This window comes from Pyxicephalus adspersus, chromosome 11, assembly GCF_032062135.1.
Source record: "Pyxicephalus adspersus chromosome 11, UCB_Pads_2.0, whole genome shotgun sequence".
NCBI classification, from domain to species: Eukaryota; Metazoa; Chordata; class Amphibia; order Anura; family Pyxicephalidae; genus Pyxicephalus; species Pyxicephalus adspersus.
This window is the reverse complement of record NC_092868.1, coordinates 15,613,191-15,633,650: the sequence shown is the minus strand read 5'-3', so window position 1 is coordinate 15,633,650 and position 20,460 is coordinate 15,613,191.

Here is a 20,460-nt window from a genome sequence, read left to right as displayed (position 1 = left end):
ACACATTTTTTTGTTTTTGATTAGTAGCAGAGAGAGCTTTGTAAATGGAATAGGCTGTGTTATAATATCTACATGTGATGATGACTGAAACAACTGTAATATATTAGTACTGATTTATTAAAGCTCTCCAGGGTTGGAGAAGAAAGACTATCATGGGAGAAGTTGGGTGATCCAACAAACCTGGAAGGGATTTCCAACAAATCATTTGCTATTAGTTTGCGCTATGTTTTTAATCCTGGACCACTTATATTCCAGATTTGCTGGATCAGTCTGATTATTCTCCTATGATATTTTGGGAGATATCTTCTCTTCTCAGTATTGGGGAGCTTTAATAAATCAGGCCCAATAAATGAAAGCAGTGAACCAGGGATAGTAGGGCTGGGGAGAAAAGAGCTATCTCACTGTCTAACCTGTTGCTTTTAATGTATACTGTGAGAAGCAGTGTGCAGTGATATAAAAGAAAGAAATTTCAGTACTGGACAAAAACATAGTGCAACTATATAAACTATAAGTAAATACCTATACAAAGTTGGTCAATATACCAGAAAAGAATAGAAAAACATTTGTGTAGGCAATTACCAGAAGTTATAAATCAGTTGTTTGTGTGTGTGAATTTTTTGTTTCTTTAAACTATCCCACTCAGGTGGTTAACAAGGGGTTATTATTCATAAAGAAGCAATCACAGTAAAAGGGATTGGCCTTGCAATGTTGATTATTTCAGGGCTCAGTAGAGGTTGGTTTACAGGGCTCAGTGGAGGGGTTTACTTTAAGAATTAACATAAGTTTGATACAAGAGAATAAGTTCTGAGGGCTGACAAACAAAGCTAAGTGTTAGGGACTAGGATGCCATCTGCAAAGAGCTTGCATGTTCTCCTTTTGCCTGCATGGGTTTCCTCCCCCATTCCATTCGCACGACCCTAATCCCAAAAAAATGTAGTTAGGTTAATTGGTTTCTCACGACTAACCTTGCCATACTAGAAAAACTAGAGAGGCACCATGAATTGCCAGGCACACTATGTTAAAAAAAAAGCATTGATAAAACATGATTTAGGCAGTTACATGTTGTGGAGGCTAAAGTGATAAGATATTGGTTAGATGTTTAGTGGTATGGACTATTCAAAGTGATAAGATATTGGTTAGATGTTTAGTGGTATGGACTATTCAGAGTTAAATTAAATGGTAAGTTTTAAAGCAATAGATATCTTATTGCTAGTGAGATGGTCTAGCTTGAAAAATATTTTATTAATGAAACAAATAGTAACTACATTATTATAATCAGTCTGCAGATGGGTACTCACAGCACTGACAAAGAATGCTTTTTTTAGCTCATACGGAGCATGCATAGTCAACACCAAATGCCACATGTTAGCCTCCCATGTAATTTGCATCTAGACGAGACACAACAAAGAAAAATCATCTTATTATATACAGGTTGACATTCAAAAATCCAGCAACCTCCGGACCAGAGGAATAAATGAAGCAAATGAAATTTTAGAGTGAAACAACTAAATAAAAAAAAGTTCTACAGAATTTTAGTTCAATTGAAAAAAATAGTTCTACAGAATTTTTTTTCAACTAAATAAAATAGTGCCTCAGAATTTAAATTCAACTAAATACAATAGTGCCTCAGAATTTTATTCATTACTGTACACTCGAAAAGAAGATAAAAAGGAGATGGGCTACCTCTTTACTTTGTTATATCCATAATGGGGCTATACAGCAGCAAATAAATGATAAAATGAAAAGAATGCCTGTTAGAACGTGCAAGACCCAACAGCTGATTCTGGATCAACGGTCATTGTTTTTTTACTTTAAAGCCTTAATACCCAGTTATATTCTGTGCTTCTAGAAAAACATCCAGCTTTTTCTTAAAGCAATCTATAGTAGTTGCTGAAACTACATCCTGAGAAAGCCGATTCCAAATTTTCACAGACCTTGCAGTGAAGAATCCCTTCCTTATCAGGAGCTTAAACTTTTTTTCCTTTAAACGCAAAGAGTGCCCTTATGTCCTTTGTAATGATCCTTAAGTGAATAGTTGGGAAGAGAATTCTCTATATAGACCATTTATATTTATACAGGGTGATCATACGCCCCTTAAATGTCTCCTCTCAAGGGAGAAAAGATTCAGTTTAGCTAATCTCTCCTCATAGCTGAGCTCCTCCATTCCTTTTATTAGTTTAGTTGTTCCTCTCTGCACTCTCTCCAATTCCACAATGTCCTTTTTGTGAACTGGTCCCTAAAACTGCACTGCATATTCCAGATGTGGTCTGACCAATGCTTTGTACAAGGGCAGGAATATGTCTTGATCCCTGCAGTCTATTCCTCTTTTAACACAGGAAAGTGTTCCTAGCTTTAGATACTGCAGCTTGCCATTGCATGCTGTTATTAAGTCTATGATCTACTAGAACCCCCAGATAGTTTTCCATTTTAAGCCCCCCCCAACTGTATTCCCCCTAGACAGTATGAAGCATGCATGTTGCTAGTGCTCCCAAGTGCATAACTTTACATTTATCTATAATAAATGTATTTGCCACTTGGCCGCCCAATCAAACAGATCATCTAGGTCTGCTTGTGGAATATAAACATCCTGTATTGACCTAATTCAATTACATAATTTAGTGTCATCTGCAAACACAGAAATGGTACTTTTAACTCTCTATATCATTATTAAAGATGTTAAACAGTAAAGGTCCCAACACTGAACCCTGGGGTACACCACTAATAACCTTAGATCATTCAGAGTATGAATCATTATTCACTACCCTTAAGCCAGTTCCCTATCCATTTACACAATTAATTTTCCAAACGTTTTGACCCTAACTTGCATATTAACCATCTGTGGGGTACTGTGTCAAATGCTTTATCAAAGTCCAAGTACACTATATCAACTGCTGTTCCACTGTCTACCTGTTTACTTCCTCATAAAAAGAGAGCAAATTTGTTTGACAACTTCGGTCTTTCTTGTAGCCATGCTGACTATCACTTATAATAATATTTCCTAGCAGAAACTCCTCTATGTGGTTCCAACTATGGACGTTAAACTACCGGTCTGTAATTACCTGGTAATGACTTTGCTCCCTTTTTGAAGATAGGAACTACATTGGCCTTACCCCAATCCATTGGTACCATGCCAGGTATTAAAGAGTCTTTAAAATAATTAAATAATGGCTTTTGAAATAACTGAGCTCAGCTCTTTGAGGACACATGGATGTAATCCATCAGGTCTTGGTGCTTTGTTAACCTTAATTTTGCTCAACTGTTTCGTAGTCATATCAATTTTGAGACACTGAACTGTTTAAGGCAATGACATTGCTATTAGGAATTTGGACTTGAGCTCTGCCATTTTCCTTTGTGTACACCAAGCATTTTAAAGTGTTTAGTAAATCCGCCTTTTTTTATCCCCAGTTATAAACCCAGAGACATCCTTTAAGGAGCCTATATGCTCAGATCTGATCTTTTTGCTAATAATATATTTTTAAAAATTGGGGGGATTTGCCTTACTTTCCTTTGCAGTCTGTCTTTCATTTTGAAGTTTTGCACATTTTATCTCCTTTTAACAAATTTTTTTAATATTCTTTATAGTTTTCAAATGATGAACGTGATCCTTTATTTTTTATTTTTTTGGAATGCCCCTTTCTTTATGGCTTTTTTTACATCAGCTGTGAGCCACATAGGTTTTAATTTTAACCTCTTAAACCTATTACCTACTGGAATATTTTTTTCAGTGTGCTTGTGTGGTACAGACTTGAAACAATCTAAATTTTGTTCTGTGTGTTTTTATCTTTCCTGTTTTTGCTTCCTGTTTACAGCTTACAATAAATTAAATCATATTATGGTCACTGCTACCAAGATTTTTTTTATATGCACATTTGTTGTAAGCTCTGCATTGTTAGAAAGAACTAGGTCCGGCAAAGTATAATTTCTAGTTGGGGCTTCTATAATCTATAGCCATAAAATTATCTTGTTCATAAATTTCCTCCCATTTGCCGTTCCTGTAGTGCCATTACTCCAGTCAATGTCAGGGTAGTTGAAATCTCCCATGATTAAATCCTTTCCACTTTTTGCTGCTTTTTCTATCTGTGCTATTAGTTGATTCTCTATTTCTTCATTAGCACCAGGTGGCCCATAGCAGACCAATAATTAATTGTGTGTTATCCAAACACACATTCAACTCCACCCATAATGCCTCAACCTCATCGCTTGGTCCATGGACAATTTCTTCTTTCACATTCACTTTCAGATCACTTCCCACATACAAGCACCACCACCCTTTTGTTTGACTTTTGAATGTGAACCTGAAAAAGCATTTACAAAACAAAATATTTTTGGCAATTATGTAAGTAAAAGGATAAAGGTAAAAGGAAGGAATTTATAAACAGACCTGCTTTAAGTCATATTTGTTCTAGGTCTTTGAAGCTCCTGGATCAGCATGACAGCCTTAAAATATTTTTAGAATGGGAGCTTTGCAATAAAAGCTTCCATAATTGCCTAGTATGGGTTTTCCTCAGGCAGTTATCTATCCATTAACTAAAAGTCCTCAAAAAAAATCTAGTTACTCTAGTTATGAGACCAGTCCCCACCATTCAGGTATTTTCTGTCCTAATTCAGTGTTGTCATTAAAGGGTATATTTATAAGTATATCATTAAAATAAAGTGTTTGTTTAGTCATTCTGTGCGATTTTAGATGTATTTACATGTACCTAAAGGTACTAGGCAAGTAGTAGCAAGTGTACGAAAAGTGCACAAGGGACATTTTTAGGGTATGGTAAACTGTCCAGGGATGCAACTGACAGAATAGCTAGAATGCTGTGCCCCTCTTCATATTTGCCCGGGGCCACATTTGGTTTAAAAGTGTCCCTGAAGTGCATGCAAAGGGGTGTATTTATAAAGCAGTAAATCTGACCTTTTCAAGGATCTTTCTTGATCCTTGTTTCTAAAACATTCCTTGCTGAGGAATCTTTCAGACCCACGTGTTATAATTATAATTAAACTCAGTAATTTGTTCTTCTCCAGGGAATGTTTGAGGGAATGTCAGATTTCCAAGTAGTAGTAGTTATATTTGAATAACAGTAACAATATTCAGAATATATTTGGTTTTGAATTTTCTCAAAAACAGATATCTAATAATTTCAGTTAAAGCATAACTAAAGTCCCAATTTAAACAAATGGCGATCAGGAAGGTTTTTATTGAAGAAGGGGACAAGCAATGTCTCTTCTACAATAACTGTTCTTACCTGCCCGATTGCTGTCCAGCTGATCACATGTCCAGCTTAGATATTGTTGCCAGAAATACCCAGCAATTTCAGTTTCCCTTGCATATGCTTGAAATGAATGTCCCACGCACCTGCTATGTCTTCCCAAACTCATGACATGAAGATGGCTGAAAGTATTTTTCAGGAAAAAAGTAGAGCAAAGATGGTGGTGCCCAGCGACAGAACACAGACAACCAAGTATTGTGGGTTTAGTTCTGCCTTAAGTTCTACATAATTCTTCCTGCCATATACAGGAAAGCTCACAGAATGCATTCATTAGGCTAGAAAAGAATCAAGCAGTAGAATATCATGCAAATTACATTTCAATTCTCATGATACTTCACCAGTGGATATTCATTTTTTTAAATAGGAGCAGAGGCTCTATTATAATGCTGATCTGCAATAAATCCCAACAATATCAATCTTTCTTTATTTAAATACCTAAACACCCAAATGTATATATACCAAGATCCATGCAAATGTTTTCCAAGCCAACCTTAACTTAAATAACTGTGTTTCGAAAACCAACAATGTTCTGTAAACAAATTGTCATGGATGTCATAAATCTTAAATGTTTATTTGCAAAACAATTATTGTATGGAAATAGTATACTGTAAGTAAAAAAACACATTAATTAAAAAAAATATAAATAATTACTTGTAGTGAAAAAAGTAGGTAAAACTAATTTAAAGCTGGTAAAGTTTTCCTTTTCATATCCTTTAAATTGTATAGCATATTTAAGAGTGTTTTACCCTGAAAATTAATAATTACATTTAGCACATTCTTGTACTGGTGTTTTTGACCTTGATAACCAGATAAACATGAAGAGTAAGATTCTTTGTGTTAAAGCTCTTGGGCAGAAAACTGCACAATGTACCCAAGGGCATAAGGTTGGCTATATGATGCTGATACAATCTGTCCCATACTCTTATACTTAAGCTACCTTCTACCTACAAGGAATACTCCCCAATCATGTTTTGCCAGAATGCACAAGTAATTACAATTTCCAATATATTGTTAAGTGATAAAGGATAAGGTTGTATAAATAGATACAAAACATATCTAAGCTTTAAACTATGTGCATTATTTATTAACATTAAACCATGATCCCCAAAATTACACCTAAAAAATATTTACAGTTTATCATTATATAGTTAGGCTATGGGCAGACTGGTTATAAATCACAAATGATGGATCTAAAATGTTTCCCCCCTCCTCTATAGTGATACCTAATATGTGTTACACAACTGTTAAACAGAGACTGATACCTACATTAAAGCTAAGTTTTAGGAAAAAATAGTTTTAAAAAATAGTCCCCAATTTTTCTAAAGCCCCCCCAAGTAGCGTAATTGCATGCGTAGGGTGTGCATACTTTTACATCACATCTACATTTGCATGGGGGCATTTACCATTTTTTGGGGGAGCTATTTAATTTAATAAACTTTGCTTTTAAAACCTTTTTTATACCTAACTGTACTGCTACCACTGTAACTAACATTACACTACAAGGGTTACTAACAATATTTCTGACAGCACATCTTAAAAAAAGCATAAATAGTTTATATACTTTTATTCACTTCATTGATTGTTATATTTATAATATTTGTTTTATGAAATAGAAAACAAATACATGAAAAAGGTAAAGGAGATAAAGGTAAATACATGAGAAAGGTAAATGCTCTAACCTTCTAGGTAAATTTACCTTACATTTAGTATCAGTTTGAGATAAATCAAAACACTGTCTGACTGCTTCTGACCTTATTCTGAACTGTATTTTACCTTTGTGTGGCCTGCAGTTGACAGCTTTCTGACCTGCTGTTTACCTTCTGACTTTCTGTGACCCCTCCTGACCTGCAGTGTATGGGCTTCATCAAGCTGCTTTAGCTTTTTTTTTATTTTTAAAGAGAACAAAGGCTGGAGAGGATACACTTTCTTCAGTGAAGCTGGGTGATCCAGCAAACCTGGAATAGATTTCTTCAAAGTCATTTGCCATTTGCCAGCAAATGTTTTAAATCCTGTACCTGATCCATTCCAGGTTTGCTGGATGACACAGCTTCACTAAAGAAAGTGTTTCCTCTCCAGCCTTGGATAGTTTTAATAAATCAGGCACAATGCCCCTGATTCATCAAGCAAAATCGGATTATCGGTCGCGCATTCGTATTAGCGATCCGGAATCGTGCGCGATCGCGCTATTCAACAACCGGAAAAGCTCGCGCACGGAGCCGCGCTTATCCGACAGCTTTTTAAGAAAGTTTACAGTCACATTATCTTGGTCCCAGCCACACGGTTGCTATATTCATGGTCTCTGCATGAGGGAAGCTGAATTGAAAGTGAACAGATTGGTAGTGCAATTGGTGGTCTTGTTTAACTGAACCGTTTTTCATCACTAAAATTTTATTGAAGAAGTAAATCTAGGTAATGTGTTGAAGCCTCAAAGCAGACAGAAACATAAATGATAGGTATAACAATGACAAGTAAATCAATGTCATATATGATTGCTTCAAGTAGCACCAATCCACTGCGGGTCTACAATTGGAACTCTCTGACCACCACTATTGATAACTATTAGCAGTGGAAAATAGGCATATGATAGCCTGAAGCTCTTAAAATTGGTCTTTTCTAGATTCTGCGTTTAGGCGTACATTGGCAATATCAGCAAAAAACCCATTGCTAACTGATGAACTGACACATATCATAGCATTCCCCTCCACGTCTTGATGTATCATACATGAACCTGGCATGTATGATACATCAAGACGTTTTTCACTAAGTCAGAGGTCCAACAGCAATGGAAACTAGGTTGTTTTTAGAACTTTCTTCACTTTGACCAATTATAACTTTTTGGATGACCTTCTAAGGAAATTTTAGTTTTCCTAGGTTTATAGGTTTTTATAGTTTTTAGGTTTACAGCCTGGCTAAAGAAACTTTGCACTGTTATCCTCATGAATCACTTTTTTGTAAGGCCAAGAGTCTTTGAACGCCTTCTTTAAATATAGATAAATATAGATAGTAAATAAAAATAACACACTTAAAAAAACACATGGTAAACTGTCCAGGGACGCAACTGACAGAATAGCAGGGGTGCAAAGAAGCTAGAATGCTGTGCCCCCTCTTATTTGCCCGGGGCCACATTTGGTTTAAAAGTGTCCCTGAAGTGCATACAAAGGGGTGTATTTATAAAGGCAGTAAATCTGACATTTCTTGTTCCTTGTTTCTAAAACATTCCTTGCTGAAGAATCTTTCAGTCCCACGTGTTATAATGACACTAATTTGTTCTTCTCCAGGGAATGTTTGAGGGAATGTCAGATTTCCAGTTCGGTAGTTATATATGAATAACAGTAACATTATTCAGAATATATTTGGTTTTCAATTTTCTAGATAATAATATCTAATAATTTCAGTTAAAGCATAACTAAAGTCCCAATCTAAAGAAATGGGAATCAGACAGGTTTTTATTGAAGAAGGGGACAAGCAATGCCTCTTCTACAATAACTGTTCTTACCTGCCCAATTGCTGTCCAGCTGATCACATGTCCAGCTTAGAATTTGTTGCCAGAAATACCCAGCAATCCTGGTTTCCCTTGCATATGCTGGAAACTAATGAACTCCCACGCACCTGCTATGTCATCCCGGCCTTATGACATGAAGATGGCTGAAAATATTTTTCAGGAAAAACAATAGAGCAAAGATGGTGGCGCCCAGCAACAGAACACAGACAACCAAGTATTGTGGGTTTAGTTCTGCCTTAAGTTCTAAATAACTCTTCCTGCCATATACAGGAAACCTCACAGATTGTATGCATTAGGAAAGGAAAGAATCAAGCAGTAGAATATCATGCAAACTGATTTTCAATTCTCATGATACTTCACCAGTGGAAATTCATTTTTTAAAATAGGCTCTAAATAGGAGTATAGGCTCTATTATAATGCTGATCTGCAATAAATCCCAACAATATCAATCTTTCTTTATTTAAATAGTTAGACAACCAAATGTATAAATACCAAGATCCATGCAAATGTTTTCCAAGCCAACCTTGCATGAAAAAACTGTGATGAGTCCCCCTACCCTATTTTTGCTTGTCATGTTTCGATAACCTATAGGGAGACAGTTTCCATTTGACAGAGACAGTCTGAAAGTAAATAACTGTGTTTAGAGAACCAACAATGTTCTGTAAACAAATTGTCATGAATGTCATAAATCTTAAATGTTTATTTGCAAAACAATTATTGTATGGAAATAGTATACCGTAAGTGAAAAAAAAAAACATTAATTTAAAAAAATATATAATTATTTTCAGTGAAAAAGTAATTAAAACTAATTTAAAGCAGTTAAAGTTTTCCTTTTTATATCTTTTAAATTGTATACCATATTTGAGAGTGTTTTACCCTGAAAATGAATAATTACATTTAGCACATTTTTGTACTGATGTTCTTGGCCTCAGGTTGATAACTAGAAAAACATGAAGAGTAAGATTCTTTGTGTTATAGCTCTTGGGCAGAAAACTGGACAATATACCCTAGGGCATGAGGTTGGCTATATGATGCTGATACAATCTGTCCCATACTCTCTTACTTAAGCTACCTTCTACCTAAAAGGAATACTCCCCAATCATGTTTTGCCAGAATGCACTTAAAGTATGCAATATGTAAGATTTTTACTCATATAATATCAAGAATTTATGGCTCACCTAGACCTTCCTACCATAGTATTTGGCACACATTATTTGCACAAATTTACAACAAAATGCACTTAAAACTCCCAAAACATTATATATTTTCAAAGGGCAGATACCCACAGAATAAAATGATGGGGCTTGAAATTTTTTATTTACAATTTTTTATTTTCATAAACAGTGGTATAAACATGTGACACCTGTCACATGTTTATACCACTGTTTATGAAATCTATATTTTAGGAAAAATTATTTTAATGCAAAAAAAAATAATTACGATCTCTAATTTATTAGTAAGGGATAAAGAATAAGGTTGTATAAATAAATACAAAACATGTCTAAGCGTTAAACTATGTGCATTATTTATTAACAATAAACCATGATCCCCAAAATTACACCTAAAAAATATTTACAGTTTATCATTATATAGTTAGGCTATGGTCAGACTGGTTATAAGGTTGCAGAGCTGCCTCATACCAGCACTGCTCACTGCAGTCAGCTGTCAAATGTGCAGGTGCTGGTTCTTTAGGACACGCTGCAGTGTGAGTGATATAGGTTGGATGGTTTCATCCCGAAGCAGGTCTGAACCTGCCCTAAATCACAAATGATGGATCTAAAATGTTTCCTCTCTCCTCTACAGTGATACCTAATATGTGTTACACAACTGTTGTTAATGTTAAACAGATAAACAGATATGTTAACCTATATTAAAGCTAAGTTTTAGGAAAAAATTGTTAAAAAAAAAACAATTATTCAGAAGCCCCCCAAGTGGAGTAATAGAATGCATAGAGTGTGCATACTTTTACATCACATCTACATTTGCATGGGGGCATTTACCATTTTTGGGGGGGAGCTAATAAATTTATTAAACTTTGCTTTTTAAATCCTTTTTTAGACCTAACTGTACTGCTACCATTGTAGCTTTTCTTTTGATTTGTAAGGAGAACAAAAGCAATATCATTTTTCAGAAACTGCAAAATACAGGGGTAAAATATCTTTCTGGTTGCCTAAAATCTGTGGCCCTCATTTTTTAAAGCTCTCCAAGGCTGGAGAGGATACACTTTCTTCAGTGAAGCTGGGTGATCCAGCAAACCTGGAATGGATTTCTTCAAAGTCATTTGCTATTTGCCAGCAAATGTTTTAAATCCTGTACCTGATCCATTCCAGGTTTGCTGGATGACACAGCTTCACTGAAGAAAGTGTTTCCTCTCCAGCCTTGGAGAGTTTTATTAAATCAGGCACTATGTCTGATGGAGGGGGAAGGATGAAACTAGTGCTGCGACCAATCTGAGACTAATAATAATAATAAAAGTAACAAGCAAATTAAACAGAAAGTTTACAGTCACATTATCTTGGTCCCAGCCACACGGTTGCTATATTCATGGTCTCTGCATGAGGGAAGCTGAATCGAAAGTGAACAGATTTGTAGTGCAATTGGTGGTCTTGTTTAACTGAACTGTTTTCATCACTAAAATTTTGATGAAGAAGTATGATGATAGGTATGACAATGATAGGTAAATCAATGTCATATCTGAACTCTGATTGCTAACTTTTGAAAACCAATCCAAGGTTTCAAGTAGCTCCAATCCACTGCGGATCTACAATTGGAACTCTCTGACCACCACTATTGATAACTATTAGCAGTGGAAAATAAGCATACGATAGCCTGAGGCTCTTAAAATTGGTCTGTTCCAGATTGTACATTTAGGCATACATTGGCAATTCCCTACAGCATTCCCCTCCAGGTCTTGGATGTTCTTAAAAGTGATTCTGGCATGTATGATATATGAAGACATTTTGACATTGGACAGTGGTCCAACAGCAATGGAAACTAGGTTGTTTTTAGAACTTTCTCCATTTTGACCAAATATAACTTTTTGGGTGACCTTCTAAGGAAATCTTAGTTTTCCTTGGTTTATCGGTTTTTAGGTTTATAGCCTGGCTAAAGACAGTTTGCACTGTTATCCTCATGAATCACTTTTTTGTAAGGCCAAGAGTCTTTCAATGCCTTCTTTAAATATAGATTGATAAATAAAAAAACACATTTCCTGACCAAGAAGAGTGATGACCAAGATTAAGTGATACTTGTCATCATCCTGCATATACACTTTAATCCAAATGCTTGAAAAGTTACACAGCCACCCTGCTTGTCACATAAACTGCACAGTTTCCCATAAAATTCCTTGGTGTGCTTTACTGCCATTTACTGGTGGCAGATATATACTGCATTCATTTACACATACTGGGCCTGATTTATTAAAGCCCTCCAAGGTTGAAGAAGATAGACTAACTTAGGTGAACGTGGGTGATCGAGCAAACCTCGAATGGATTTCTTAAAATTATTTCCATTTTTTTTACATTTTGGCAAATGTATTCAACCATTTACCAAATTAATTCTAAGTTTAGCTTGATTACCCAGGTTTATCTATGATAGTCTATCCTCTCCAGTCTTGGAGAGCTTTAATAAATCAGGCCCACTGTATGCCCTTATCTAAGTTATTAGTCTTTTCTTTAATTTATGTATTTATTGCATTTCTATTATTAATATTATTATTATTTTGTTTACAACATTACTTTTTGCACATAATTACCAAGACAGGAAATGTCAGGGTCACAAGAAAACTTGAGAAGTGGGCAAATGGGATTGTCCATCATGACACCTTTTTATATATATTATTTATTTATGTATATATCTTCACATTTTAATTAAACTGCCATCTATGTGATTGGATATGATTGCTGGGAAGCTATCTGATTTTATTTACATGGGTGACAGGCTGTCAGTGTGGCTGGGAAGATGCGGGATACAGGTCTTTAATTACCTGTCCGGTTATTGGTAGTTCAGCTTTTGGAGGGAATATGGATGTCTTGTGCAGATACATTTTACACCTTCATATACTATGTCACCTTTCACCTTTAGGACATGTGTGGAGCCCCACCTGGTATCAGAACATCTTTCCCCATCCTTACCATCTTCTTTTGTCACAGTCAGTCTTTATGGGGTAATGTCATCCCCTTCGTGGGTGGACAAATTTTTTATATATTTAAGTTTGATAAACTGGATATTTATGCTATTCTCTGTTCTAACGACTATGTGTATTGGTTTAGTATTGGGTATTTTGGTTTATGTTATCAGATGACAGTTTATTGACGCATAATACACTTAAAAATCACCCACAACCTAACTTTTTCCCACGTCTGTTATTGGGTTTTAATCATCTATGATGAATACAGGTTTTAAGATTCAGAGGAGAATTATATAGGGGTACACTCCTATAAGCACCCAGGCCTCCAAGATGTTAGATAGTCGAAGCAAATGGAAATGTTTGCCCGATCCATGCAGGTCATGTAAATGATGAATGTTGCTTACCAAAAATAAGAGGCTCTCCAGAGTTCTCCAGAGGGGCTTCTGGCCTGCAGTAAATTCTGTTTTTTTATTCCTATTAACTTGCATTCCTAGAAAATCAATTGTGATGAGTAAAATGGCACATGCACACTAGCCCTTAAATTCTGCTGTATTTTTTGCCTTTGCCTCTAGAAACTAACACAGACTTCCTTTAATGTAAGCAAAACATTTGACTTGTACATCTCTGTTTGCAAAAGTTGTATATATATATTTCCTCTATAAACCAGAAAGTTAAATGAAGGCTGATGGAACACAAATCTGCTTAGTCATAGATCACTGAAATGCCTGGGAAAGTCATTCTGTGTATGACAAATGTAAAAGGCATTGATTTTTTGTTTGCGGTCCAATGCCATCTGCTGGTGTTAACTAAGAGTTGTGTCCTCTCTGACCTTGCTTGATAACATGTAATAATATTAGTTGGAAACCAAGCAATATCAAGAGATGAACACGAATATTACAACTACACATTTTGTATAGTTACTTTTAGTTTTTAGTTTTTTAACCACCTCCCCAAAAAATTTCATTTTTTTTAATACTCATCTATACCTTAAACATAATTAGGGCATTGAAAATTGTATGACAAAACATGTTGGATCAGTGCTGCTTATTTTTATAGACATTATATTACTGATAAAGAACCTCTCAGCTGCCCCTTTTTCTGTCACTCTTTTATGGAGTTATTGCGCTATTGCTTTACAGCCTGCAGTTTTCAGCAGACACATGTACTGAATATGGAATGCTTTTAAATTAGTGACGATAAATACCCAGAGGATGAGGAACATGAGAGAGCAATGGCTGTTGTTCAAATTGACACAAAAAGTACAGACACATGTGGCCTACTAGTCCAACAGCGGCACAGACTTACGAGCAGCCCTCTATACAGCAGCAGGGGATCTCAGCGTCAAGCATCTCATCATTCATCACCCTTTCTCAGTCTTTTTCCTTTAGTTCATTAGTATAACTACTCTACTTACAGTATGCTAACATCAGCAATGTATATTAGAACTGATTTCCTCTATTCTGTTTATTACAGTATACAGCACATCATTGTATAAACATTTATAAATATACTAAAATGTTATAAATGGCACAATGGTGGCAATAAAACAATATCTTATGATGGTTGACACAAACCCATGACCAGTACAGTATGTTTGACATATTGGTAAGGGGCAGCTACTTACTTATTGACCAATTTATTAGTTGTAGGAACAGAACTCAGTCAATGCGTGAGAAGTTACTGTAAAAAGTATGAATATTAGCACAGAGCACTATAACTTTTATTATATTTGCTATAGGTTGTTTCACGTTTGTGATGTAAATATCAGCTAATGTGGTATTATCTGAAGTGTTTTTGTAAAACCTGGGGAGTATAATTGCATGCACCGAGTGTGCAAATATAAGCATATTTGATATTTTATAAGAGAATTATGGCCTCCACTCACTTCAAAGGAGAAGGCTGTCCAAAAACAGACAGAACACCTCAAAAGACACGGGCCACAGTCACCTGAAACTGAGAAAAACTGGAAATGCTGATGCACAAAAGTGCTCTTATCCTCAAACTGTGTATTTTTTCCAAGTATGAACTGCCCCAGGCTGCTGAAAGGAAGTTGGGATCACATGAATTAACTGCTAAAAGGACTCTGTAGAACTCTTCTCAATCTGATTAGATTGAAGGACCTGCTGACTACACACTGACATTGTTTCTGGATAGCATTAGCAGCTAACTGTTTAGCTGTTACCTAGAGTTAACCTTTGTTCTCTCATTTCCAATCAGGGCATTTACACTGCAGAAATATACAGCAAACTGTACATTTGTTATCCATGTCACTTTTGGTGTGGCTTTGGAGTTTGTTACATAAATAGGTATGAGTTACACTACAGTGACTGTGTCTCTGCTAAAATAACTGCATTCTATGTACTAGGGCGGTAAACCAGTTTTACTTGGTTTTCTGGGGTTCAGGTATAAAGACAACTGACAGAAAAGCAAGATGGATGAAAAGAGATTAAAATAACGACAAATAAAGATGACAGTAGTTTGCTGTAACTGTCCTGATTTATTTTCCTTTACACCATTTAGCCTTAGGCTTTGTACCACTAAGCTATTTCAAGTATGGACAGGTAAATCATAGGAGAGGTGGGGTATAGTGACAAGGGGGGGTAGCTGAATGTTCAAGCCAATAAAATCTCTCCAGCTTGCTTAACAGCCTCCTATTAGAAAAATATTATTATTCAGCTCATCCTGCAGGGTCAGTTGGAAAGCCCCTGACAATACCGTATTGCCTGATCTGTTAAAAAGCAATAAAATCAGGTTACTGATGTCTCTGGGCACCTTTACACCACCTTCTTGACAATCCTGACACACTATATAAACATTATGGTTAATTATTTTAAAAATAAGGTATTGTTCCATTATTTAAAGTTAATTTCCATTATTAACTAATCAGAATGCTACAGTTTACGTACATAAAAAGATTGATGCCTGCCATATCCTTATCCCAGTCTTGCCAAATGGTGTTGAATTTGGAATCATACAGGCCTCATCAAATGGAAAGTCAATTAGACAAAGCTCCATGAGTACTTAGACACCTCTAGATGAACCCTAGAATTCCACAGAATCTTGGTTGAATAAACTGCAATGTCAGGCAGTAGTAATGTTCTCATATATTTCTATTTGGTTCTAGACAATTTGGCCAAACCCGAATCCAAACATCAGAACAATAAAATGGGAAGAAATTCTAGTGGATTATTATAATCGCAGGTAAGTCATGACAGCAGGCACCAAAATAGCATAGGGAGGCCAACAAATATATAAGGAATGTGGGGGTTTACTTAAAAGGAAAATATAGACTTTTCAGCAAAGGGGGTTATTCCCTTGAAAGCATATTTTACTTGGATTAGTAAATGTGGGGAAAATTCACTTTTTTAGGCCATACAAGATGGCTGAAGTTCCCAGAGCTTCACTTCATTCATCAAGCTAAAGTAAAATATAGTAAGTAAAATATTCCTTGCAGTATGATAATTTATTTTGCTCAGTAAACTACTAGTACATCAACCTTGATTTGAAAGGGTGGAAATGTGGACAGCGGTGGGGAAGAATATCACAGAAGGATTAATATACTTTGCAGAAGTACAACTATAGTTTTGCAATGAAAAATGTGCAGCTAAGTGTACTTACCTGCCTCATCACAATTTTTTAATTATTCTTATCTGTCCTCACACTGTCATAGGTACCACCATCCTCATCCATTCTTCTTTTGGGTTCTTTAGCCACCATAATTAGCCAGACCAGAAAGTCCTGACTCCCATACATGCACAGAACTCAAGCACACAGACAAGGAACGGATGGCATCTACTATGAAGAGAAAACAGGTGAGCGTAATAAAAAAAAATTGTGATCAGGCAGGTACATTTATTTTATTTTAGAAGGGACAGATGGGTGGTGGTGTCTGTCTGTATGTGAGAAGTGATCGAAAAGTGAATGTGAAAGAAGAAATTGCGGATGGAACAAGTGATGAGGTTGAGACATTATGGGTGGAGTTGAATGTGGGGTTGAATAACACACAATTAATTATTGGAGTCTGCTTTAGGCCCCCCACTGCTAAGAAAGAAATAGAAAATCAACTACTAGCACAGATAGCAAAAAGCAGCAAAAAGTGCAAGGGTTTTATTCATGGGGAATTTCAACTATCCTGACATTGACTGGAGTAATGGCACTACAGGAACAACAAAAGGGAGGAAATTTGTGAATTTAATACAAGATAATGTTATGGTACAGTTTATAGAAGCCCCACCTAGAAATTATACTCTGCTGGACCTAGTTCTTTCTAACAATGCAGAGCTTATAACAAATGTGCATATAAAAGAGAATCTAGGTAGCAGTGACCATAATATGATTTCATTTAATGTAAGCTGTAAACAGGAAGCAAAAACAGGAAAGGTAAAAACATTAAATTTTAAGAGAGCAAATTTTGTCAAGGTACCGATGGATTGGCGTAAGGCCAAAGGTCTATCATCAAAAAGGGAGCAAAGTCATTACGAGGTAACTACAGACCGGTTAGTTGAACATTCATAGTTGGAATGGTCCTAGAGAGTTTGATAAAGGACCACATAGATGAGTTTCTGCTAGAAAATATTATTATAAGTGATAGTCAGCATGGCTTCAAGAAAGACCGAAGTTGTCAAACAAATTTACTCTCTTTTTATGAGGAAGTAAGTAAACAGGTAGACAGTGGAGTAGCAGTTGATATAGTGTACTTGGATTTTGCTAAAGCATTTGACGCTGTACCCCACAGTTAATATGCAAGTTAGGGTCAATAGGTTTAGAAACGTCAATCTGTAAATGGATAGAAAACTGCATCCAGAGAGTTGTAATAATGATTCATACTCTGAATGGTCTAGGGTTATTAGTGGTGTACCCCAGGGTTCAGTTTTGGGACCTTTACTGTATAACATCTTTATAAATGAAATAGAGTTTGGGATTAAAAGTACCATTTCTGTGTTTGCAGATGACACCAAACTATGTAATGGAATTAAGTCCATACAGGATGTCTATAATCTACAAGACCTGGATGTACTGTTTGATTGGCCAGCCAAGTGGGAAATGACATTTAATATAGATAAATGTAAAGTTATGCACTTGGGGGCTAACAACGTGCATACTTCATACTGTCTAGGGGGAATACATTTTGGGGGAAGTCAGAAATGGAAAATGATCTGGGGGTTCTGGTAAAACACAGACTTAATAACAGCATGCAATGCCAAGCTGCAATGTCTAAAACTAGCAAAGTACTTTCTTGTATTTAAAGAGGAATAGACTGCAGAGATGGAGATATATTCCTGCCCCTGTACAAAGCATTGGTCAGGCCACATCTGGAATATGCAGTCCAGTTTTGGGCACTAGTTCACAAAAAGGACATTGTGAAATTGGAGACAGTGCAGAGAAGGGTAACTAAACTAATAAAAGAAATGGAGGAGCTCAGCTATGAGGAGAGATTAGCTGAACTTAATCTATTCGCCCTTGAGAAGGGACGTTTAAGGGGGGATATGATCAGCCTGTATAAACATATAAACGGTCCATATGGAAAACTCTTTTCACCATTATTCACTTTGAGATCATTACAAAGAACAAGAGGGCACTCTTTGCATCTGGAGGAAAAGAAGTTTAAGCTCCAGATAAGGAAAGGATTCTTCACTGTAAGGACTTTGAAATGTGGAATCGGCTCCCTCAGGAAGTAGTTTCAGCAACTACTATAGATTGCTTTAAGAAAAAGCTGGATGCTTTTCTAGAAGCACAGAATTTAACTGGGTATTAAGGCTTTAAAGTAAAACTAACAGTGACTGTTGAGCCAGGGAACGCCCCAATGCCTCATGGAATCAGGAAGGAATTTTTTCCCCCTGTTGAAGCAAATTGTACCAGGGTTTTGTTTGCGTTCCTCTGGACCAACTATGCCTTTTATGGCTTTATATCTGGGTTATGTTTATTTCCCTAGTGGTTGAACTGCCTTTTTTCAACCTAACCTACTATGTAACTATGTAACAAATTAGCCTGTTTTCTGGTAGTTTGTGTTCATTCTGCAAATCTGATAAATGAGCAGCAACTGGGAAAAAATGGGAGAAGACTTTCTTGGATTTATACAGCAGCAGCTACAAGCCTAGGTGGTTATTTAGAAAGCGCTGAATTACCAAGAATGGCAGTGGCTACTTACCAGAGTATATATCCTGTCTGGAGATGAGAGGAAGGTTGAAATGACTTCTTTTATTTGAATGTGAAAACCAAACTTCACAAGTCAGAGGACACAGAGGAGAAGTGCATCTAGTCATGGTTAGAAGGACATTATGTTAGCTAAATTGAAAACTTTTCTACAATTTTATTATAAAAAAATGTATCTGTCCTAGGGATGAATTTGTGATTGCAGGATTTTAGGTTTAAAGGGCTAATGAAATATCAACCAAATTCATTCACATTTGGCATATGGAATTAGTGTTAAGGAACCAGAGTGAGATATTCATTCTCAATAGTGGGTAAAAATGAGTTTCTTAGGTATATAATATTTTAGCTTTAGTTTTTGGAGTATAAATTAGTAGTAATGGTTAAAACATATCAGTCTGATTCCATCTAGTGGTAAAATTACGAAACAACATGACCAGTTAAAGGAGTGGCAGAGGAATGAAGACAGGAACTACCGTAATATATATGTCAGGGCACACAGTGGCACTGTAGTCTCCATGTGGAAATACATGGAAGTTAAAGCATACCTAAACTCAGAAATTTCACTTTACATAAAAGGGTAGACAACCCTTTTATGTACGCATGCGCAGTGAGATCGTCAAGTTTTTTTTTTCATCCTGCATCACACAATCTCGCGCCTGGGTCAGGTGACGTATGATGAAGAACCCGGAAGAAGAGACGAAGATGGTGGCGCCAGGAGCGCCAGCTCCGGGACGGACACCGGGGGCGATGAGGGACTCGATGCTGGACACCCCGGGATGGATCAGACTGCCCTGCAGGATTAAAGGTAAGTGTATTTTTTTTTTTTTTTTTGCTGTTTTCAGTTTAGTTCCTCCTTAAGACTGTAGTTCCCAGTCCCAGGCTATTGTTTTCCTTAAAAACTGACCAGCACTGTAAAGAGGCTGAAGATACATACCCCTAATTGTTACATATTTCTTTCAATGGTAACTCCTCCTCACCCACTCTCCTCCCTGTTGGTGTTCCCCAAGGGTCAGTTCTTGGACCCGTTCTCTTTTCTCTGTACACCTCCTCTCTCGGTAGTCTCATATCCTCCTTTGGCTTACAGTACCATCTGTATGCTGATGACACTCCTGTCTGTATTAGTCTGTCATTTGCAATCCCTATTTAATGTACAGCGCTGCGTAATATGTTGGCGCTATATAAATCCTGTTTATTAAAATATTAACATATAGTTAGTTAGATTGAAAAAAGACACAAGCCCATCAAGTTTAACCACTGCAGAAATAAACATACTACAAACCAGAATAGCCCAGACAAGGGAAAAAAATTCCTGATCACATGAGGCAATCTATGTTCCCTGGATCAACAGCCTCTCTTGTAATTTTTTTTAAAGCTTTAATACTGTAATATATAATAAATAATATTATAAATAATAATAA